Consider the following 24112-nt stretch of genomic DNA (forward strand, 5'->3'; position numbering starts at 1 on the left):
TTTAAATATTTTTTTTTTACTGTGCTGGTGTCAAAAGTTGCCATGGGGTCTTCATTGCGATGCATGGGCTTTCTCTCATTGCGGCGAGCAGGGGCTACCCTCTCGTTGTGGTGCCCAGGCTTCTCATTGTGATGGCTTCTTGGCTTCTGCTGTTGTGGAGCATGGGCTCTAGGTGTGCAGGCTTCTGTCATTGTGGCATGTGAGCTCAGTAGAGAGTTCTCTCTATTTACATGAGAAAATTGGACCAGATCAATGGTTCTTAGCCTTGGCTTATCAGTTGAGTGACATGGGGAACTTTTAAAAATCTGAATTTCCAAGCAACATTCCCAGACCAAATACATCAGAATCTCTATCTATGGGATCCTGATAGCAATATATATATGTGTGTGTGTGTGTGTGTGTGTATATATATATTTTAAGTTCTTTAGACAATTCAGTTTTCAGCTAAGGGTCATAAGCATTGGACAAGGTCAGTGGTTCTCAAATGAATCGCCTCAATCTCATCAAAATGAAGGTTGTGATTTAATTGGTTCAAATCGGGGCAGAGGATTCTGCAGTGCTAACAAGCTCCAAGCTATTGTCAGTGCTGCTGGTCTATAGATTATAGAATTATCCCTGTGTCCAAGTCAAGTCCTGAGACATATTTAAAACAATATTCACTCTTTTATTTATTTATTTTTGACTGTGCTCAGTCTTCATTGGTGAGCGCAGGCTTCCTCTAGTTGGGGCCAGCAGGGGCTACTCTTACTTGTGATGCAAGGGCTTCTCATTGTGGTGGCTTCTTAAGAGATTATTTTCTCCACCAGTATTTATTTTCTGCTCTGTACTGAACCCTATGCTAAACACTAAAGCACAGAAATCTAATGTCTGCCACAGAGGAATTTGCATGTAGTCCACATAGCTGGAGAGAGGCAAAAGAAAATATTCTGTGTATACCACCTTTACTTAGCTGTGTTTGGAGGCCTGTTTATCAAGGATTTATGTCTGTTTTGGTCTGGTTTGTTTTTTAAGAAAATGTCCTTAGTGAAAAAGGCATCTGGCATCCCTGACGGGAGAAAAGCTAGCTCAAGACATGGAAAGAAGGGAGGACATAAAATCTAGCAATTTAGGGTAACAAAAGCAAGACATGGAGTCTGTGATGGAAACTACTGTTTGGCCCTGAGCAAAAAGGACAAAAATGATCTACCTAGCTGAGGAATAAGAAAATGATCAGTATGATGGTAATAGACAGATAGATACTGCATGAAAGGATCTCTTTGTTTTTCAGTGGATTCAATGATTAACGAACCAAGCCCACTCTAAGAGATCATACACATGTTTTAGGACATATCTGGAGTCCCTAATAATAACACAACCAAAGCTGTTTCAGTGCTTATACCCACAGTTCATTAGGCTACTCTATGCCAGAAAGCCAGCAATACCAGGACAAATTGATTCCTCATTTCCATGTCATAGAGCATGCATCCAAATAGCACAGGGGGCACACGGCTGTAATAAATGACCTGGTCTTCATTCAGCAAATATTCTCTCAGTGACTAGTAGGTGCCAGGCATTGAATTTGACCAATGTCTCAACGTTGCAATTTGAGGATTATTCATATGCTATTATCTTTTAAAAATATATATATTCATTTATTTTTGGCTGTGCTGGGTCTTTGTTGCTATGCGGTCGTTTCTCTAGTTGCGGCGAGCGGGAGTTCCTCTTCATGGCAGTGTGTGATTTTCTCAGTGTGCTGGCATCTCTTGCTGTGGAGCCCAGGCTGCAGCTGTTGCAGCATGTGGGCTCAGTCATTGGGGCGCTCAGGTTCTAGAGCACAGGCTCTGACTTTGTGATGCGCAGACTTAGTCGCTCCATGGCACGTGGCCTCTTCCTGGACCAGGGACGGAACCTGTGTCTCCTGCACTGGCAGGCAGATTCTTTACCAACGAGCCATGAGGGAAGCCCCTGCCAATGACGAGAGCAAGCTGTTTTTCTATCCATGGTTGCGTTTAATCCTTCTGGAAACCTGAGATTAAGGAGTCAGGATTGGCGATGTCTTTATGTAGGTGATGCTGGTGGAAACTGGGACATATTTCCCATTGAAGAAATTTTGAAAAATGGGATCCAAAATATTGAAGGGCCATATATAAAGTCCCACAGCTGGTAAGTAGCCAAGCTGGAATAAGAACAGGGATGCCCAAATTCCAGATTTGGGTTCTGTCCATTTAACCATGAATGGTTAACAAGAATAATAGCTAGTTGTTAAAGATTGGTTTGGGGTTAGCCATCATAAATACTTAGGGAAAGATGAATGGAAAACACAGGACCTGTAAAATACCATGGCTTTGTGTATGAAGAGAGGGAGAGTTTCAAAATGGCACGTCTTGGAGTTTTAAATTTCTCGTTTCTAGCACGGATTCTTTTCTCCTGGCAAGGAAGCCTGGAACAAGAAGCAGTCGTGAAGGGAACGTTTCCATCTGTCTCACAAACGTATTTCTGTGCCAAAGTCAGCGTCTACCTTTATAGCTAATACACGTCAAAAGAGAATATTTAGACAGGCGCTTCACAAAAGTGCGGTTAGTTTAGGAAGTCAGAGGGTTATACGTGGCCCCAAGAAAATGTTGCACTTTTCAGACAGCTTCAAGCTCCCTAGCCTTCCAGCTTCCCATCTGGTTGTACTCTCACCCCGCTCTTAACTGCAGCCAGGGGTATGAGTCCATCCAAAAGGGGCATGTGATTGCCTTCTCTGTAGGGTTGAAAAGTCTCACCGGCTCTCTGGAAGAAAGCTCAGGTTCCTTAGCCGAGTGCACAATGCCTTTTGTGCCGTGGCCACTGCTGATCACTCCAGCCTTCCTTTCAGCCTTCCATAATGTTCTTCAACAAAAGCAGATCACATCAAGCTGTACCCTGACTTACAGAACACTTGGGGTAATACTTTCCTGCTTTTGACTGCTGGTTCCACTGCAGGAATGCTGCCATCTTTTTTATAATCTTTTTAACTTTTTTTTTCTTATTGGAGTACAGCAGCTTTACAATGTTGCTAACTTATTCTTTTTAAAATATTTATTTAATTGGCTGTGCCAGGTCTTAGTTGAGGCAGGTAGAATCTAGTTCCCTGACCAGGGATCAAACCTAGGCCTCCTGCATCGGGAGCCTAGGGTCTTATTCACTGAACCACCAGGGAAGTCACTTTGTTGTGTTAATTTCTGCTATACAGCAAAGTAAATCAATGATATGTTTACCTAAATCCTCTCTTTTTTGGATTGCCTTTCCTTTGGAGCAGAGTTGAGTTTCCAGTGCTGCACAGTAGATTCTCGTTAGTTATCTATTTTATCCACAGTATCAGTGAAAGTTGCACAACCGTGTCTGACTCTTTGTGACCCGATGGATAGTCAATGGGATTCTCCAGGCCAGAACACTGGAGTGGGTAGCTGTTCCCTTCTCCAGGGAATCTTCCCAACCCAGGGACTGAACCCAGGTCTCCCACATTGCAGGCAGATTCTTTACCAGCTGAGCCACCAGGGAAGCCCAGTGTATCTATGTCAGTTTCAATTTTCTGCCTCTGCCCTCTTCACTCAGCAAATTGTTACTCATCCTTAAGGACTCAAACCTTATCCAAAAACTTCCTTGACCAGCCCCAGACTACAGCAGGGGAGTCACCTTAGGCTATATCTATGAGTTTTTAAAGGCAAAACCCATTCATCTATTGATGAACATTTAGATTGTTTCTGTATTTTGGCAATTGTAAATAATGTTGCTGTGAACACTGAGGTATATGTATCTTTTCATAAAAACTAGCTTTTTTTTTTTTTCAGATAAATACCCAGGAGTAGAACTGTTGGGTCACATGGTGGGTCACATGGTGGGTCACATGGTGGGTCACATGGTGGGTCACATGGTGGGTCACACGGTAGGTCACACGGTAGGTCATAGGGTGGGTCATATGGTAGGTCACATGGTGGGTCACATGGTGGGTCACACGGTAGGTCACACGGTGGGTCACAGGGTGGGTCACATGGTAGGTCACATGGTGGGTCACATGGTGGGTCACATGGTGGGTCACATGGTGGGTCACACAGTAGGTCACACGGTAGGTCACATGGTAGGTCATAGGGTGGGTCATATGGTAGGTCACATGGTGGGTCACATGGTGGGTCATGTGGTAGGTCATATGGTTTTAGGCTTTTGAGCAACCACCATACTATTTTTCACAGTGGCTGCACCAATTTATATTCTCACCAGCATTGTACAAGTGTTCCCTTTTCTCCATATCCTCACCAACATTTGTTATCTGTGGTCTTTTTGATGATAGCCATTCTGAAAGATATTAGGTGATATTTCATTGTGGTTTTAATTTGCATTTCTCTGATGGTTAACAATGTTTAGCATCTTTTCATATGCCTGGTGGCCATCTGTATGTCTTCTTTTTGGAAAAATGTCTATTCAGGTCTGCCCGTTTTGAAAAAGTTTTGGTAGAATTTACCTTGAAGCCCGCTAGATATAGAATTTTCTTTGGGAGATTTTTAAATTAGTTTTTATTGGAGTAGAGTTGCTTTACAATATTACATTAGTTTCTATTGAACAGCAAAGAGAATCAGTTAAACATATAAATACACCCTCTCCTTTTTGGATTTCCTTCCCATTTAGGTCGCCACTAGGCCCTGAGTAGAGTTCCTTGTGCTCTACAGTGGACTCTGATTAGCTGTCTGTTTTATATGCAGGAGTGTGTCTATGTCACTGCCAGTCTCGCAGTTCCTCCCCCTCCCTTCTCCCTCTGGTATCCATATGTCCATTCTCTCTGTCTGTGTCTCTATTTCTGCTTTGCAAATAAGTTCATCTGCATCATCCATCTAGATTTCGCATGTGAGCAGCATGATATGCTCGCTTTGCTGACTGACGTCACGCTGTGTGATAGTCCCTAGGTCCATGCGTATCTCTGCAGATTATGCAGTCCCGTTCCTTTTCGCGGCTGAGTGGTATTCCCCTGTGTGTGTGCACCACATCTTCATCCATTCCTCCGGACACTTAGGTTGTTTCTATCTCCTGGCTACTATAAATAGTGATCAGTGAACACTAGGGTGCATGCGTATTTTTGTTCTGCCCATTTTTAAATCATGGTGTTTGCTTTTCGATGTCACGTTGTATGAGCTGTTGATACATGTTGATTATTAACTCCCTGATCATATCATTAGGAGATATTTTCTCCCACTTAGCAAGGGGTATGTCTGTATGTGTTTGTGTAATGGAATCTTGTTTAGCCATAAAAATGAAATTTTGCCATTTGCAACAACACAGATGGACGTGGAGGGTATTAGGCTAAGTGAAATAAGTCAGAAAAGCAAATACTGTAAGATATCATTTAAATATGAAATCCCAAAATGACACAGATATAAAGAACAAACTAGTAGTTATTAGTGGGGAGAAGAAAGTGAGGAGGGGCAAGAGAGAGGTAGGGATTAAGAGATACAAACTATTGTGTATAAAAAAGCTCCAAGGATGTATTGTACCACACAGGGAATATAGCCAATATTTTATAATAATTATAAATACAGTACAGCCTTTAAAGATTGTGAATCATGATGTATACCTATAAATTATATAATATTGTACATCAATATATCTCAATTTTAAAAAGTAAAAAGCAAAACCTAATCATCATCATCACTCTCCAAAAAAATCATTGAGAGTCCCTTAGGTTTGAGACACTGTTCTAATCACTTGACATATATTCTCATTTTTTAATATACACAGCATCTCTATAGATTTGAAATTAAATAAAGTAACAAACAAAATCTGGAGCTTTCCAAATATGATAATGTCTGGGACATAGTAAACATAGCAACTGCTCAATAATTTGTAAAGCTAAATTTATAACTGTTTTTCATTCATTTAAAAAATCGATTTTATTTTTAGAAGTCATAGATTTGTCAAAAAATTGAAAATGTACAGAAGGTTTCCTTGCACTCCATGCTGTTTTCCCTATTATTAACATCATGCATGAGTTTCATATATTTCCTATAACTCATCAACTGATATTTATGCATTATTATTAACGTTATAGATTATTCAGATCTTAGTTTCCATCTGTTGACCTTTCTGCAGTGGAATCCCATCCTGGATATCACAGTACATTTTGTTGTCATGTCTCCTTAGGTTCCTCTTGGCTGTGACCACGTGTCACTTTCCTTGTTTTTGTAGACCTTGACAGTTTTAAGGAGTCAAGTATTTTGTAAGACGTCCCTTTTTTTTTGGAATTTGACATTTTCCCACGGCTAATCTAGAGTTATGGGGTTTTGAGAGGAAAACTACAGTGGCAAAACGCCATTGCCATCATATCATATCAAGGCTATTCATCATCAACATGATTTACGAGGGTGGAGGCTGACCTTGATCACAAGACCAAGATAGTGTTTGTCAGATTTCTTTACTGTGAAATTACTAATCCCCTCCCCCCTGATTTTCATATATTCTTGGGAACAAAGTCACAGTGTACAGACCAAACTTGGAGAGTCTGAAACTATGCCTTCCCTCCTTAAAGACAAGAGTATCTACAAAATAGCCTGGAAATCATTTAAACCAGTTATTCGTCCCTTCTCCCAGAGTTGTTAACTTATCCAATCATTTATTTAGATATGTATGGACTCATAAATGTGCATTTTCTACTTTGAGTTTTAATCCAACACTACATACTTTTGTTGCTGTAAATTGTCTAGCTTTGGCTATTGAGAGTTCTTTCAGTTCTTTCAACGAGCACCTGTACTCCTTTGACATCCCTACATCATTGTGAGCATTTAAAATTTTTGAGCCTTTTCTTACTTTCTCCTTCAAGCTCATTTTATATATTTCCTGCTCAAATCCTAGAGCATTTTTCCAAGAAGCCCTGGTTTCTCTTAATGGAGAATGGTATTAGAAACCAAGATCTGGGTACTAGCTGTGCTCATTGCTACTGGGGTACTATTTCTTTTGGATGTTGTCAGCTAAGTGATCAAAAAATGTGTCTTACCTATGTATGGGTATGCTGACTCATGTATATATGCATATATATACACACACACATTTGTGTATATGCGCATGTAACTATTTCCATCTGTAACCATCTGCAGTTATAGTAAGTGAAATATCCTTGATGCTTCCAGCTTTGATTACTGATCACATGAATTACTCTAGCTTCCTCACCTTGCTTGTTTATGTTTCCACTCCAGCAGTGAGAAACCTAGTTCCCATCTTCTGCCATCCATTTAGTTGTTTACCTCCAGTGTACATGCACAGCAGTATCAGATTTGTTAACCTGTGAAGAGGCTGAGCACCGAAGAATTGATGAGTTTGAACTGTGGTGTTGGAGAAGACTCTTGAGAGTCTCTTGGACTGCAAGGAGATCCAACCAGTCCATTCTGAAGGAGATCAGCCCTGGGATTTCTTTGGAAGGAATGATGCTAAAGCTGAAACTCCAGTACTTTGGCCACCTCATGCGAAGAGTTGACTCATTGGAAAAGACTCTGATGCTGGGAGGGATTGAGGGCAGGAGGAGAAGGGGATGACTGAGGATGAGATGGCTGGATGGCATCATGGACTCGATGGATGTGAGTCTGAGTGAACTCCAGGAGTTGGTGATGGACAGGGAGGCCTGGTGTGCTGTGATTCATGGGGTTGCAAAGAGTCGGACACGACTGAGCGACTGAACTGAACTGAAACCCTGTGGAAAACAACTTTGTCAGCCTGGGTACAGTCCTTATGTCATTTTTCCTGCCTTCAATCTTGATGACTCGACTCATTTCCAAAATTACTTAGGTCAGCACCTTTTCTTCCCACCCTTTTCAATGAGGTTGTCTTACACATTTGTAACACAGATTTTCTTGTCACAGTCTACATTCTTTCCTGGAATTCCCAATTTCCTAAATGGTGTGTGTGTGTGTGTGTGCACGTATGCACATGCATTAAAGTACATTTCTGTGCTGTACAAGTTTTATTACTCATTCATTTTTCATCATCTATTTCCCATTTATTTACTGTTTACAGTACTCTTGTTTCACACACTCAAAAATAAGTTGAATTAACTGACATTTAGAAATAGTCTTTAAAGGTATTTAAAGTAAAACAGAAAGATCAGAATCTGCAGGGATTCTCAGAGAGAAATGGTGTAGATAAACTGATCAGAGCTTAACGTGAAGCAGTTGCTGCAATAGAAGCTGAAAGTTCAGAGTCTCCTGGCCTCCAAGCAGAGTAGCATCCTAGGACAGACAAATCCTTTTCCGGCCCTAAACACAGCATCAGCTGTAAAGTTTCTGTAGGAAAGTGAGATGGACTGAAGTAGACTTTGGAGCTACTTGCAGGCTCCCAGATGGAAAGTCTTTAACCCCGAAGTCCAGAGGAGATTACATTTCAGATTCCCAGGGTTGGTTCAGGAATCTCTCCCCTAGAAGTTCTCACAAGCACAGTGAGGTTCACAGCCAGCACCGGAAATGAGCCTTCATCATCACGTGAGACACTTGAACACTTCTGTTAACATTTGAACATACCATTTGAACACTTTTGATAACCTTTGTCTTTACGAGATCCTTCTGTTTCTTCTTCCTCCTGTCATTTTCAGGTCCACGTCGGGACGCCTTACCAGGTGTATAGCCATTCCTGTTTTACAGCTTAGCAAGCTGAGGATCAGAATGGGCTTGGTTTCCCGTTGGCACGTAGGATGGGGAGCTCCCTCCCAGAACCCAGCTTTTCCTCCACTCCTCCAAAGGGACTCTTGCTGCTTCCATCACCCTTGACTACTCTGGGGACAGAACCCCAGATAAAGCTAATCTGAACCTGAGGCTGTGTGTGTAAACCTCATTTCTGATTCCTATGAGAATCCACATTAGAGGGATGGGGATTTCAGTATGGACAATATGGACTTTAAATAAAATCCCTCACAGGTATGCTAGGCCCAGATGTCACCTCAAGGCATTTCAAGGTGTCCTTTGGCCTCCTTTGGCAAAGAAAGCAGATGTTTTATTTTGTCTTCCCAAGTCATTCTTAGGTACCAATGCTTTCTCATATCTAACAACATTTTAAAAACTACCCAGAAAATAAGAATAAAAGTTTCTGAACAGTCAGAGCAGGTGGTGTTCATTCCATTCCCTCTTTGTTTGCACACACCTTTTCAGAGTTTTTTACTCTTACTTTACACAAAACTCAAATGCTCATAATTTCTTGGTATCCAGTCCCACAACATGTTAGAAACAGCAACTGGAAAGAGAGGAGAGTGAGTAGAAAAATTGCGCTTTAAGGATTTAAAATAGGAAACCATCCAGGAACATTTGGTCAAGAAGCAAAGGGTCTCTGTACAACTCAGTCTCCCTTCATTTAAGTATGGTGGCATAATCTGTGCTCACAAAGATGTTTCCAAATTATTTTTAAATGCAAATAGCATTTTGTGTACTCTACTTGAAATGGTGATTTTTCAAAAAGGTTTTCATTCAAAATGATTTAAATAAAAGAGATAGTCATTCCACATTTAAAGGAGGGAAGCCGTATATCTTTGGAAAGCAAGACTATCCAGTATAACTCATTAACTCAGTAATCATTTACTGTGTATAAACTGTACATTAGGAGTTGGAGATAAAGAAACAAATAGTATCAATTCCTCTCTTCAGGAAGCTCAACATCTAATTTAACTGGGGTCTGGATGGCTGAGGCTTCTATGGTATGAAAAGCTGATGGTTAAGTCCTCCCTATTCTCTGAGTCTTCCAGGACTCCTAGAGGTGAGAACCACCTCTAAGTTGTCAGGGTTAAAGAAGCGACAAGATTAATTATTATAGAAAGAGAAGGAATAGAGTCATAGAGTGAGGGAAGAGGGAAGGGAAAGAGGGAAGAAGGAAAGAGCCCTGCCATCCTGCTAACTTTAGGCAGATGGGAAAAAAAAAAAATGCCTTATCCCAAAATTTCTACTCTGTATCCATGTAAATTTGGTCAAATGTTATAAATAAGAGTAATTTTACAGGTGCCATGTCTTCCAAGCAAAAAAATAACACAAAACCTAGTCATGTAGGTGTTATTATCCCAATTTTGTATAGGAAACTGAGGCCCCAAATGCCTAACCATCCTATCCAAGCTTGGAACTTGGACACTCAGGCGTGGCTGGAGCTGGATATGAATGAGTCCAGGTCTGTTCCATTTGGTGTGAGATCCCAGACTCTCTTCACTATGCGACATTGTCTCCAGTTGAAGGAGGTCGGACAGATCCAAGAAACGTCTGCAATAATGTTGTTGTTCAGTCACTAAGTCGTGGTTGACTCTTTGCAACCCCACAGACTGTAGCATGCCAGGCTCCTCTGTCCTCCACTGTCTCCTGGAGTTTGCTCAAATTTATGTCCATTGTCACTGATGCTATCTAACCTTCTCATCCTCTGCCACCCCCTTCTCCTTTCGCCCCCAATCTTCTCCAGTAATATATAATACATTTACAATAAAATATCACCAGTAAAAGAAGGGGGGAGAAGGAAGGGAAGGGAAGATGAGAGAAAAGAGAAAAAGCATCTTTAGGATCCCCTTTCCACGAGAGGCTGTACTCTTTCATCCATCCATGACATGTTCCCATGTGACACGACCACTCTCTCATTCGGCACTGTGTGTCAGTTGGTCACACTCCAGTTGGAGAGAGTTTGGTAAAGAGAATGTTTATACAGACATAGCACCATGTGAGAAACCCTCAGGACACGTGCAGTGCACAGTAACCCCGGGCTAGTAAAGGAGGAAGGAGGGAAGGATTGGCATCTGGAGAGAGAATGCCAAGAGCAGGCAGCCTCCCAGCAGGAGCCGTGATCTTCTTCTGAGGGGGTGCAATCAGCCATGGGGGTCCCACGACAAGGGAATCAGGGAACTAAAAACCACAACCTCCACCTCATCTCTCCCTCCTTTCAGTCTCCTGGTGGGCTCCCCATTGGCCAAACCCAGCCAGAGACTGGAGAGTAAGGGACTCCTCTGGTGGAGGGGTCAACCACAGAGCAGAGGGAAAAGGATGCCTGGGAAGACAAATAAGACATTCCCTCCCGGCCACCCATCTGCATCCCAACATGGTACCTGCTTAATTCAGTATCAACGGATGTTTTCCCATTCTGATCATGGTTTTTCTTGGCACAGCCCTCCAGGGATCTAAGAGTAATTGACTGGAACTGGCCTGAAAGCAACTGATGAGAAGTTGGGCTACATCTGTCACCTTTGTCTCAACCCAAGCCTGAGACCTTGTTCCTTTTTCTTCTTTGGTTGGTTTGATCATTTTGAAGTTGGTAACATCTTAGAATTTTTTGAAAGGTGATCTTAACCTGTGTTTGCTAGGACACAGTATAGATAACACCTTATGGATTTAAGATATCCAGGGAGATAGCTTCTCTGGTGGCTCAGATGGTGAAGAATCCACCTGCAATTGTGGGAGACCTGGGTCCGATCCCTGGGTTGGAAAGATCCTCTGGAGGAGGACATGGAAACCCCTCCAGTATTCCTGTCTGGAGAATCCCCGTGGACAGAAGATCCTGGCGGGCTGCAGTCCATGGTGTCACAAAGACTAAGTGTCTAAGCACAGCACAATGCTGTCATGAAAGAAGCATGGGACTTGACTTTAGGAATCTCCATATCTTACAAACTGAGTGAGCTTGGACAAATCAGGTGCCTTCTCAGAGCCTCAGATCTCACTCATGTCAAATAGGAATGACAAAGTTCTCTCTCAGGATGGTACACTTTTGACAGTTTGAGGGCACAAAGCAAAAACACAAGTATGCTTTGCATCATACGTGGAGGGCAATGATTTTTCAATGTATTATTTTTCAGTAAGGCAGCGTAGTAGTCAAGACATCAAGGTATAGGTCAGAAAATAGAGCTTTGAACCTTGGCTCTGGAACTTAACTGAGTGACAAGAAGCAAATGCTATAATCTTTCCAAACCTCAGTTTCCTTATCTATAAAATGGGAATAACTGGAGTCCCATCTCTCAGGCCATCATTTACTGGTTCATGATGAACCTCAGTAAGGATAACCATTGGGTACTCATTACCCCTGCATTGTTAGACATGCAAAAGCTGCCTTCACAGCAGTGGGCAGGTCCATACGTCATTTGTTAATTCAACAGTACTTACTATCCCTGTTACTTTCCAAGATATAAGATCTAGCTGGGGATCAACATCAGCAGACAACACGGTTTCTCTTGAGACCACAGCATGAGACAGAATATAACTCCTGAGTGCTGCTCCTACTACTTCCATTCCTGCTGAGGTTTGTTTACCCAAGCTTCAGAGACTTTGACCTTGTTGCTGTGGTTCAGTAGTGTCTGGCTCTTTGCAACCCCATGGACTGCAACATGCCAGGCTTCCCTGTCCTTTACCATCTCCCAGGGCTTCCTCAAACTCATGGACATTGAGTCAGTGATGCCATCCAACCATCTCATCCTCTGTTGTCCATTCCCTTCTCATCCTGCCTTCAATCTTTCCCAGCATCAGGGTCTTTACTAATGAGTCAGCTCTTAGCATCAGGTGACCAAAGTATTGGAGCTCCAACTTCAGCATCAGTCCTTCCAATGAATACTCAGGACTGATTTCCTGTAGGATAAACTGGTTTGATCTCCTTGCAATCCAAGGGACTCTTAAGAGCCTTCTCCAACACCACAGTTCAGAAGCATCAATTCTTTGACACACAGCCTTCTTTATGGACCAACTCTTACATCCATACACGACTACCAGAAAAACCATAGCTGTGACTAGATGGACCTCTGTTGACAAAGTAATGTCTCTGCTTTTTAATATGCTGTCTAGGTTTGCCATGGCTTTTCTTTCAAGGAGCAAGCATCTTTTAAAGTCATGGCTGAAGTCCCCATCTGCAATGATTTGGAGCTCCAAAGAATAAAGTCTGTCACTGTTTCCATTGTTTCCCCATCTATTTGCCATGAAGTGATAGGACCAGATGCCATGATCTTAGTATTTTGAATGTTGAGTTTTAAGCCGACATTTTCACCCTCTTCTTATACCTTCATCAAGAGGCTCTTTAGTTCCTCTTCATTTTCTGCCATAAGGGTGGTGTCATCTGCATATCTGAGGTTATTGATATTTCTCCCTGCAGTCTTGATTCCAGCTTGTGATCATACAGCCTGGCATTTCACATTTTACTCTGCATGTAAGTTAAATAAGCAGGGTGACAATACAGAATTGATGTACTATTAAGATCTTTTTTGTATAGATCTTCTGTATATTCTTGCCACCTCTTAATATCTTCTGCTTCTGTTAGGTCCATATGGATTCTGCCCTTTACTGTGCCCATCTTTGCATGAAATATTCCCTTGGTACCTCTGATTTTCTTGAAGAGATCTCTAGTCTTTCCCCTTCTATTGTTTTCCTCTACTTCTTTGCATTGATCATTTAGGAAAGCATTCTTATCTATTCTTGCCATTCTTTGGAACTCTGCATTCAGATTTCTGTCACTACAGGTATCTCTTTACTTTCTACTTTTGTATTCCAGTTCAACTTCAGCAACACAAATTGTGGGCTTTCTCAGCAAAGTAATGTCTCTGCTTTTTAATATGCTGTCTAGGTTGGTCATAGTTTTTCTTCCAAGGAGCAAGTGTCTTAATTTCATGGCTGCAGTCACTGTCTGGTGATTTTGGAGGCCCCTCCCCCCAACCAATAAAGTCTCACCATGTTCAGTAAGTCTTTATTCCAATTTTCTGCTGATGGGTGGGGCTGTATTCCCTCCCTGTGAGGCCAAACTATGGTAGGGGGGAATGGCGATAATGGTGACCTCATACAAAGGAACTTATTCCAGCAAGCCGGGGCTCCCAGGACCGTTGTATTCAGTACTCCTGACCCTGCAGCAGGCCACTGTCAACCCACGCCTCCAACCCTCTGTCCGGGAGACTCCTGGACACTCTCAGGCAAGTCTGGCTCAGTCTCTTATGGGTCACTGCTGCTTTATCCTGGGTCCTGGTGGGCACAAGGTTTTGTTTGTGCCCTCCAAGATTCATCGAATCCCACTGGCCCATCAGAGTCAGATTCCCCGGGGGTTCTCAGTCCCTATGCCAGATCCCCAGGCTGGGAAATCTGTTGTGGGCCCTAGAACTTTTGCAACAGTGCTATGACTAGTCCCATGATTTTCCATGTCTGAGTGACTCACAAGCCTGGGAGTCATAAGCTTTGCTACATCTCCTGTTTCTGCTTCTCACTTTCTGATTGACGCTGTATAAACTACTTAGTTTTTCTGAGTCTCTCAACAAACTCAGTAGATAGAGGTTATAGAAGAATAGATGATAGATGGAAGGAAGGATGGGCTAGATGGATGGATGAGTAGAATTTACACTAGACAACCCACTCAAAATTCCATTTCAAAGACTACGGCTCCAGCAACCACTCTGAAAGCAAATCCCATTTGCTCCTGGAGTTGTTTCATCATTCTTCACACATGGATGTTGATGAGCACAGTTAAGAACACACAAACATCAAGTTCCTCCTGTTTGCCTGACACCAGGTACATGTTTAACAAATTCTGGATATTTTCTGAAACAAATATTGTTTTCCATAATCTATTCCCCAAGCCCATCCCACGCATGTGTGTCCAGTAGAATGGAAGCAACTCACAGGAACCTCTCCTTTGTTATATTCCAAAATGGACCTAAAGGTGCCTAAATTCCATGTAGAATCACATTGCTGAGCTCTGATTCAAACAGTTTCCTAAAATGGGAAGAGATTATTCAAGGGAAGTGCTTTAGTATATGTATGTCTTCTTGGCTGATGTCTGCTCTTTTGTCTGTTAATGCCGGCCCAGGAAGGGAGCAGCAGGGGCCAGAGTTGTGTTTCCCACTTGGAACAGAAGAGGGAATGTACTGCGGATAAGAGATGCCCGGTGTTTGGGCTTTTGGAAACGGAAATAGAATTGCTATATATATGTTGGCCTGATCTGGGAAGGCCCCTCCACCCCCCATCTCTTAATTCTGATTATTGCCAGACTGAGATCTATCTATCAGTTCTGAATGCTCTTTACAAGAAAGGTTTCATTGTGAGGAAGGGGGGCTGGACTTATTTTACCAGTAGAAGGTTATTATCTTCCAACAGCTGTTTATAGTTAACTGCAGCCCATACTTAAAGCCTGAGCGCTGGAGCCTTATTTAGTGCCTGTGGATTTGTGGTGAAGAGTCAGGCTTAACTCTTTCTTCCCCTGTAGTGAATGACCTCGGTGGGGAACTGGGATGGAGGCGGCCTATGAATAAAGAGGGAGGAGATAAACAGGTCTCCACCTCTCAAAGATGGTAAATATCAATGTTTTATTAATTGTTTATGTTAGGGGTGCATTGAGCACTTTGTATGCAGTATCTTGGTGAATTTTGACCAGCTGTGCTCTGAAAGTGATATGATTATGCCCATTTCACAGGTAAGGCAATAGAGGCTCAGGCAATGAATGCGGGGATTCAATCTGCATGGATCCAGTTATAGAGTCAGAGTGGGTAACTCCTACAGTATATTTGTATCATGCCTCCTGTTAGTCCAGCGCAATAGCTGAGGATAGTTTACATGTCCGGCGCCATGCAGGGCTCCATTATGGATAGAAAGCTTCCATCCCAGAGGGCTTTCAGGCTGGCCAGAAAGGTGAGCAAATGCAAGTGATACACTGAGAATGGAGAGGAGCAGTGAAAACTTCATAAATGGCTCACCCCATCTAGGATAGCAAGAGTAGATCTGGACTTAAGAGTTTAGGGAAGGGCAGAGTTTACCTTTAAAAACAAACAAAAAACTGATATCAAGAAAGGAGCACAGCTACAAAAAATAAAGAGTGGGTGGGGAGAGAGAGAAAGGCAAGGAGAGGGAGAAGGAGAGAAGAGAAAGGGAAGCTGAGGGGCTGTGGTGGGTATGATCAGAACCCCAGGGCACCATGACTTGCTCCTAGGAGCTTAGACTTAAATTTCCAGGAAATGGGCAGCTAGGTAGTCAGATCCACATCTTAGAAAGATCCCTTAGGCTGTGGTCAGAGCATATTTTGGAGGGAGCAAAAGACAGGAGATGAGAAAAGCTTAGGACACAGGCTGAGAATCCGGGAAAAGGAAAATGGCTGGGACAGCGCAGACGGGGAGCTGGGACTGCATTCTAAAGAAGCGCCGCAGGTAACAGCAGAGACACAGGGTGTTCTGCTTCCTCAGCTCACCGAAGATGAGAAAGAGGTCAAATATTACAGCAAGAAGTTGGAAGGAACATTTCTCCAACCACTAACTCAACCCTAAATGACACACATTCCTGAGGGTTGCAAATGCTGATCAATGGCCTTGGGGGTGGCTAGTGAGACAGCACGCACGCGCGTGCATGCGCACACACATACACACACACACACACACTCATTTTCTCAGCACGTCTGGAATTCTTGTTCTCCCTTTGTTTGACTCCAATATCTTTCCTGATGACAAAGAAAACCCAAAATTTGGAAACCCGTTGTTGAACACAATGAGACGCAGAGTCAGAGGGCTGTGGGGGGAGAAGCTGGCCGACCTCGAACTTGATTCTCCGCCTTGGTACCCAACAATTCACAGTGGGAGAGAGAGTGGCTTGCCAAAGGGCTCTGTGTGACCGGGCTAAAGTAGAAGAATATGTCAAATTCAAGATGAAAAGACAGCCCTTGCAGCTGAAAGCCGAGCTGGGAGCTAATGGAGCTGGGGAAAGGGGGCCTTTTCAAAGAAAAGTGCTTATTTGCAAACTCATTTCTCCTCAGCAAATGCTCCCAGGACCTCTGGCAAAAGGAATTCCTGGACCCAGGCCTTCCCATTGAGCCGTTAGTGATCGGCGGTGGTTAATTACCTCTCACCCCGCTCTCTTCTGCAGCCAATCTGCGGGGGTGGCTGCGGAGGTCCGGGGTGGAGGTTTTGCCCTTTTAATTCTGATGTTCAACAAAGTGAAAGTCTTACCACTGCAGAGCTAGAGTAAACCTTACTTTTCCTTCCCTTAAGTTCTCATTTTTGCAGTGGCAGGAGTGGTGGTTCAAAGGAGGGAGAAGGGCATGGCCACCAGGGCAGACGGGGGTCTGCAGTGGTTCCTGAGCCAGGCACGCCCCTCGTGCTGTGAAGATAGTCAAGGGAGACCCTGACTGACACCCACCCTGGTGGCTGGAGGTTGAGTACCAGTGCAGTTTACAGAGATTTATATCCACTGACCAAACGGGCTAAGGTCACTTCTGGTACTGCCATCTGAGATTCCGGGATCTGACATAGAAGTGAGACTCAGCAGACCTTTCCTGAGAAGGAAGTGCTCTAGTCTGTGTAGCAGGCTTTCTTTGAAGATATATGTAGGGTTTGTTTTTGTTTAAGGAATTGGCTCCTGTGACATGGTGGCTGGCAAGTCTGAAATTCACAGGACTGGCTGGAGATTCAGATCACAGCTGATGATGCAGGCTTGAGTTCGGATTCCAAAGGGCAACAGGCTGACAACTCAAGCAGGGTTTCTAATTTGTGGTCTTGAGAATTTCTTCAACATCGAGAAACCTGTCTTTGTTCTCAAGGCCTTCAACTGATTGGATGAGGCTTACTCACATTACAAAGGGCAATTGGCTTTGCTTAAAAGCTACCAATTTAAATGTTCATAACATCCAAGAAAGGGCTTCCCTGGTGGCTCAGACAGTAAAGAATCTGCCTGCAATGTGGGAGACCTGGGTTCTGTCTCTGGGTTGGGAAGATTCCCCTGGAGAAAGGAATGGCTACACACTTCAGTATTCTTGCCTGGAGAATCTCACCGACAGAGGAGCCTGGTGGGCTACTCTCCATGGGGTCACAAAGAGTTGGACATGACTGAGTGACTAACACACACACATATCTAAGAAAATGCCTTCACATACCTTCACTATGAACTAGTGTCTTACCCAACAACAAGGCACCATAGCCTGGCTCAGCTGACACATGAGATCAGCCATCACAGAAGGTATTCCAGCAGGATCCAAAATGTGCCAACAGTCAGTACTGTGAGATGGTGGGGGTGAAGTCCCTGTTGGGGGATGTTTATCCTTCATTCCTGACTAGCTTTCAGTTCATGCCATTTTCAGTTCACTTCACATGCGTTTCCACCCATCTCCTCCTCCCTAACCTTAGCATTCTAGAGGATTAAAATCTGTGCCCAATCTAGACTTCTGACCCATCCCCAAATTTAAATTCAAAGTAAATAAGGAAGTCATGAAATCAAGCAGAAGCCAGGACTCTGCTTCTACATCATAGATCTAGTAACTGGCATGAGCCCTTGGCTGGGGATTGTTAAGGAGTCTAGAAGCTGTTTATTTTGTTGTTGCTTTTTATGTTCTTTCTGTTTTCTTCTTCTTTAACCTAGAGATAATCAAAAGGGAGAGAAAGTCTAGGGAGACAGTAATTCAAAATAATCTGGAAGTTAAAACTATAATGTTACTATTCTTATTCTAAAAAAGACTATCACTGTGTCAAATTTTTCACACTGGTTTTGGTCTAGGGACCAGCTCACTCAGGAGAGGGGCAGTCTACCTCTGGGTTGGGGGTTAAGGTCCATTTTTGTGTTTTCCAGTCCTCTTCTGCATATATTCTAAGAGGACCCCAGTTTTGGTTTTTTTTTTTTTTTTTTCCTGTTTAGGAAATACTCATACTGGTAAAGACAAGTAGAAAGCCATGATACAGGCCCTTGACTTAGATAAAGGGAACCAAGGGATACCAAGGGAACATTTCATGCAAAGATGGGCTCAATAAAGGACAGAAATGGTATGGACCTAACAGAAGCAGAAGATATTAAGAAGAGGCAGCAAGAATACACAGAAGAACTAAGCAAAAAAGATCTTCATGATGCAGATAACCACGATGGTGTGATCACCAACCTAGAGCCAGACATCTTGGAATGTGAAGTCAAGTGGGCCTTAGAAAGCATCACTATGAACAAAGCTAGTGGAGGTGATGGAATTCCAGTTGAGCTATTTCAAATCCTGAAAGATGATGCTGTGAAAGTGCTGCACTCAATATGGCAGCAAATTTGGAAAACTCAGCAGTGGCCACAGGGCTGGAAAAGGTCAGTTTTCATTCCAATCTGAAAGAAAGGCAATGCTAAAGAATGTTCAAACTACCACACAATTGCACTCATCTCACACACTAGTAAAGCTAAGCTCAAAATTCTCCAAGCCAGGCTTCAACAGTACATGAACTGTGAACTTCCAGATGTTCAAGCTGGATTTAGAAAAGGCAAAGGAAGCAGAGATCAAATTGCCAACATCCGTTGGATCATCGAAAAAGCAAGAAAGTTCCAGAAAAACATTTATTTCTGTTTTATTGACTATGTCAAAGCCTTTGACTGTGTGGACCACAACAAACTGTGGAAAATTCTTAAACAGATGGGAAGACCAGACCACGTGACCTGCCTCTTGAGAAACCTATATGCAGGTCAGGTAACAACAGGACATGGAACAACAGACTGCCTCCAAATATGGAAAGGAGTATGTCAAGGCTGTATATTGTCACCCTGCTTATTTAACTTATATGCAGAGTTTATCATGAGAAACGCTGGGCTGGATGAAGCAGAAGCTGGAATCAAGGTTGCTGGGAGAAATATCAATAACCTCAGATATGCAGATGAAAGTACCCTTATGGCAGAAAGCTAAGAAGAACTAAAGAGCCTCTTGTTGAAACTAAGGAGAGTGAAAAAGTTGGCTTAAAGCTCAACATTCAGAAAACGAAGATCATGGCATCTGGTCCCATCACTTCATGGCAAATATATGAGGAAACAGTGACAGACTTTATTTGGGGGGGCTCCAAAATCACTGCAGATGGTGACTGCAGCCATGAAATTAAAAGACACTTGCTCCTTGGAAGAAAAGTGATGACCGACCTAGACAGCATATTAAAATGCAGAGACATTACTTTGCCAACAAAGGTCAGCCTAGTCAAAGCTGTGGTTTTTCCAGTGGTCATGTATGGATGTGAGAGTTGGACTCTAAAGAAGGCTGAGCGCTGAAGAATTGATGCATTTGAACTGTGGTGTTGGAGAAGACTCTTGAGAGTCCCTTGGACTGCAAGGAGATCCAACCAGTCCATCCTAAAGGAAATCAATCCTGAATATTCACTGGAAGGACTGATGCTGAAGCTAACACTCCAATACTTTGGCCACCTGATGCGAAGAACTGACTCATTGGGAAAGACCCTGATGCTGGGAAAGATTGAAGGCAGGAGGAGAAGGGGTCGACAGAGGATGAGATGGTTGGATGGCATCACTGACTCAATGGACATGAGTTCAAGTAAACTCTGGGAGGTGGTGAAGGACAGGGAGGCCTGGTGTGCTGCAGTCCATGGGGTTGCAAAGAACTGGACATGACTGAGTGACTGAACTGATCTGATGTCACTCATTACATGATGAGAAATAAAAATGAACCCACGTGAGTTATGGGTGCTGGCAGGTAGGCTAGGCACACTCAAGACACAGCAAGGCCTTGTAAGCATGGCCTGAGTCTAGCTTCCCTCTCTCAGTGCCAGTGCATAAGCTGTCTTAGATGCCTTCTAATGGACTTGCCCTTCTAATGGACTTCTAATGGTAGTCTAATGGACTACCCTCAAATCTGTGCTTCTCCTTGGCCATTGTGGTAAATTAATTATCGTTTATTTGATGTCTTTCTCCTATTGGATGGTGAATCCTGTAAGAAAAAGTTCTGAGCCTGGTGTAATGATGGACATGATACTGAGTGAGCAAGTGCTCAGTGAACATTCGCTGAGTGAACGAATCAGTCAACCAATAGCCAAGGTGCTGCATTCCTCTAGTATGACTGGACAGACCTTTTCATTTATATAGTTGTGTCTACTTCCCGTTACCATAGATATGAATGAACCCTTAAGTCTTCCCCCTTATTTTCCTTTCTTCTTTTAAGGTATATGCATGGATAAATTACTCCATACTTTGAAGAACATTTAAAGACTGCCGCATATATGAGACTATTTTTCTAGCACCATCATTTCCTGTGAGATTAAGTTCTCAGGAATCATTATCAGTGCGATCTAGGGCAGCCTCAGCCTACAGCAGTTTGAAACAGGGCTTCAGCTTCCAGCCAGAGATTGAGATCGGGTCGCGGCAGTGAGAGCTCTAAATCCTAGCCACTAGACCAACGGTCAGTGACAAGGCCCTGGTTCTCTGACTTGGCAGGAAGAAAAAAATTCCCACAAAGATGGAAAGTAGTGAAGTATGTATTTTTTAGGATACAAAGAGTGCAGTATGTGTGGATAGACATATAAGTAGATTGAGAGAGAGAGTCCCTGAGTCGTGCCATTGTGATAGTTGGAATCACTTTTATGGGGAATTTCTTCTGATTTTCCTCAGCCAATCATTTTGATTCACCTGGTTCAGAGTCTATATTTGGTATATCTCAGGATCCTCCCTTATGTGTCCATGTGACTCTTAGCCAAGATAGAATCTATCCAAGAGGCCTATGGGTAGTTTGGCGTTAGTTAGCATCACACCCCTTTTGATCTCTAAGGAGCCTTTCTGAGCATGTGTAGTTGGAGAGGTCACCAGACTTCAAGAATGATAAATATACAGTTATCTAGGTGGGGCCTAGCCTCCTCTCTCAATAGTCCTGCCATTCTCATCTTGGAGTATGGGCCCACAGGGAGTCTCCAATCGCTTTACCCTAGAGGCAGGGCCCATCTACCTCCTGCCTCCAAGCGTATGTATGTATAGTAGTGAATTACCCGTATTTTATCTTCCTTTCCTATAAAACAGTCCCTTAAGAGCTCAAAGAAAATTATGTTTGTGTTTCTTCCATTTACTTTGCCTTTTCAAATAAAGGTGTCTGGAAGCATGTTTGCATGGAAGACATTGCTCAAACTCGCTGTAATTTCCTCTTCCTTTGTCAGTGTTTTCCTCATCTCTAGGCAGCTCCCACCATTTTCACAAAGAAACAAACTGACAAGTGGTATCTAGGGATCAGGTCTTGAGGAAGGTACTGAGAACACGTGGAGAACCAAACACAGTCTAGCCTGCATGAGTTTACTCTTCTGAAAAGATAAACTGGGGCATATTAAAATTTTTTAGTTTATTTGAGCAAAAATTGATTCTAATAAGGCAATGCCAAACCAGAAGTGGTTTAGAAGCTCTCTGCCCACAGGAGCCAGAAGTAAGACTTACACAGAAAAAAAGTGGAAGCAAAGAAAAAGTATTTGATTGGCTGTAGCTGAAAGCCTCCTTGTCTGTGATTGGCTGTCCCTAGTGTTTCGGTTTCCTAGCTTCAAGGCATTTACAGCACTAGGTTTTAATGTGCTTATGTCCGTGGACTAGAGACATATCAGTCTAATGACCTTGTTATCAACACCCTGGATTGAGGAAGGTAGGCATTAAGCAAGTACGTAGGATGTAATGAAAGTTAACAAAGAGGATTTCAGCATAAAGCACACAATAGAGTTGAGTCTAGTGTGTTAGAACAGGCCAGCTTGAGCATTAAAGGAATGGGAAGAAGGTAGGCAAGTGGACAGAGCTGGGCTGGGGATATGGTTACAGGTTGAAGGAAGAGTAGTTTAAAAAACCAACACTGAGAAAGACTGTCTTCATGGAAATGAAGGAAACCAGAACACTGGCAGAAGAAACAGTTCTCCCAACATAACGCACAAACTGTTCTGTGCCCCGCTGTCGTCTTCACTCCTGCTCTTACCTTGGCGTCAAGTGGTGTCGTCCTTCTTAGTCTAGTGCATACCTTGGTTCAGTATTTACTATGTCCTGAAACTCTGCCCAACAACTCCCCTGATGGAGTTCATTCTTCCCCCTACATTTTTTTTTTAAGATTTTTTTTTTCGATATGGACCTGTTTTAAAGTCTTTATTGACTTTGTTACAATATTGCTTTTGTCTTATGCTTTGTGTTTTTTTGACCATGAGACATGAGATCTTAGGAATGAACCTGTACCCCCAGCTCTTAGAAGGCGAAGTCTTAACCACTAGACCACCAGGGAAGTCCCTGCTACAACTCTATTTATATAAATTTCTACATGGAGGTCATTATTTGTAATTCTGCTGTATCTCTTACCTCTTATCACCATATGATGATGGCTTCAGCACATCTTATTCCCCAGACTTACACAGTAGCCAGTGCAGAGAGAAAGTCAATGTTTTTCCCAAAATGAACTGAATTAAATTGTTTGATTCAGCGACTTCAGCGGGGTGAATGCCCCAGAAAGCTTCCACCCCCCAGTCCCACCTAATACTAGAACACTTCCTTCAGCATTTCTGACTGATAACAAGGCTTCACAGCTAATTACTGTCCCCAAGAAAGTCCATAGAGGGCAATGAATGTAAGCTTCTGCATTGAGAAATATCTATAAAAGAACATATTGGGAGGAAGGTTTAACTTGGATAAGAAGATTAATAGTCTGAGCTTTAAAATCATTAAGATGTGAGGGAAGAATGAGGTATGAATAAACAAAGCCACATCTAATGAAACATTTTGTTTTAATATTAAAGACACGTTCCAAGCAGTGAGACTGACATTGGATTTATAAACACCAGAGTGTCATGGATATTGGGAGCAGGAAAATGAGCAAATGTTCCAGCAAGATGAGGCCACAAGAAGTAGGTCACCACTAAAGATCTGAGAACATACTAAGTGCTGTTCTAAATGGGGCAGTAGCTGATTTCTCTGCTTGCTCCTCAGATCCAGCTGGCAGCCCTTAGCTGTGCTGGTCTCTGGGACCCTCCACTCTTTTCTTGGTAGGCAACCAAGGCCATCAGTCTCTGCTGCACTTGAGCTTGTCTTTGGGCTGATCATCCCTAGCATATAACAGGTGCTCAAAGGCAAGGGCATATGTAAGATAGCAGCAACAACAATAATGATACATTATTTCATTCACTTGGCTGTGCTGGGTCTTAACTTATGATGTGCAGGATCTTCTCTGTATCACACAGGATCTTTGCAGCACACAGACTCCCCAGCTGTGGCCTGTGGGCTCAGTAGTTGTGGTGCATGGGCTTAGTTGCCCTGTGGCATGTGGGATCTTCGTTCTCCAACCAGGGATGGAACCCATGTCTCCTGCATTGCGTGGTGGATTCTTAACCACTGGACCACCAGGGAGGTCCCCATGATGTATCATTTAAAAAAAATTTCTTCACCTCTGCAGACTGCCCTGTCTTCCTTTGTAAAATGCAGATCCTAATGTTCATCTTTAGATCATAGAG

General features: G+C 42.9%; 1 long non-coding RNA gene across 1 annotated transcript in view; it reads left to right on the top strand.

Annotated features, from left to right (window-relative positions):
• The window catches only part of LOC121816490 (uncharacterized), a 109524-nt gene that overhangs the window by 19143 nt on the left and 66269 nt on the right, over positions 1 to 24112 (top strand). The window lies entirely within an intron of this gene.

The sequence above is a fragment of the Ovis aries genome, chromosome 14, assembly GCF_016772045.2.
Source record: "Ovis aries strain OAR_USU_Benz2616 breed Rambouillet chromosome 14, ARS-UI_Ramb_v3.0, whole genome shotgun sequence".
Lineage (NCBI taxonomy): Eukaryota > Metazoa > Chordata > Mammalia > Artiodactyla > Bovidae > Ovis > Ovis aries.